General features: G+C 39.1%; 1 protein-coding gene across 1 annotated transcript in view; it reads right to left on the bottom strand.

Annotated features, from left to right (window-relative positions):
• The window catches only part of etfdh (electron transfer flavoprotein dehydrogenase), a 17,044-nt gene extending 16,473 nt beyond the window's left edge, over positions 1-571 (bottom strand). The window contains exon 1 of the mRNA XM_005726501.1: positions 397-571. The gene's annotated coding sequence lies outside the window, so the exon portion shown is untranslated. The remainder of the gene's footprint in view (positions 1-396) is intronic.
• Between the last annotated feature and the right edge of the window lie 364 nt (positions 572-935).

The following is a 935-nucleotide window of genomic DNA, read 5'->3' as shown; positions in this document are numbered from 1 at the left end:
AAAAGGGCTATTAAAAAAAAACGCTTCTAAAACTGATTGCCGATGCGGAAACACACTAGGAGAAAAAGCTGAAAATGGATTTTGACAAGTACGTATGCAGTTTCATTTGAAAGCTGTACAAAAGATTTCTACCCAGTATTTCAGTCTTTATTTGTGTCAAAGGTAGGATGAGGGTACAGTGGATTGAACGTATTGAATACATGGATTGAAAATAATGATTTATCAGCATATAACTCAATAGCATTTAGCTTGGGGGTTGGGGGCAGGCACAATTCTGTGACTTGCAAAAACCAGACTCCATACAGCGGGCAGAAGGTGTTTAAAAAATAATTATGTAAATAATTAATTAATCACATGATTCTAACTTCTTAATTAACTTATAACAAAGTTACTTACCTTCCCATCTTGGATCTTTATCTCGAGGATGGATGGTGTAGTGTGTGGTAATGCGGGGTGTTGACACTGTAGAGCATGCCCTTCTGTGTAGTGCTGTGTAGAGCTGAGGGGTAGCATGCTCTGTTTTTATTTTCTGTAATAACCTGGCACATCTGTGGGCTGCAAGACAGAAAACAGCTGCCAGTCAAGACCAGTTTCGGCTGGTGGTAACGTGAACAAAAATACTGTTCTAACTTGACTGCTTTCAGCCTGCGTGGGTTAAAAAAGAAAATACACAAATTAAAAGACTTTCAACCAGCACAAATAGTCAAAGCCTATGGGTTTAGGCAGGTTCATTAGTCCTCTTATGTAGTCATAGGACTTGTGAAACAAAACACGTCAACAATTAGATCATGAAGTAATTACCCTGCGCAACTGCTGCACTTCTAAGTGCCAAGCTTGCAGAGCTACTCTTTAACTGCTGCAAAGATAGACTGCGATTTATCATCGGTCTCCCGTTAATAAATAGCTTGTTAAGTTTCAAAACAATGACGGGACCT

The sequence above is a fragment of the Pundamilia nyererei genome, unplaced genomic scaffold (assembly GCF_000239375.1).
Source record: "Pundamilia nyererei isolate P.nyererei 1_Seehausen unplaced genomic scaffold, PunNye1.0 scaffold00020, whole genome shotgun sequence".
NCBI classification, from domain to species: Eukaryota; Metazoa; Chordata; class Actinopteri; order Cichliformes; family Cichlidae; genus Pundamilia; species Pundamilia nyererei.
Note: the sequence above shows the minus strand (reverse complement) of the source record. Positions and strands in the feature narration are given on the sequence as shown.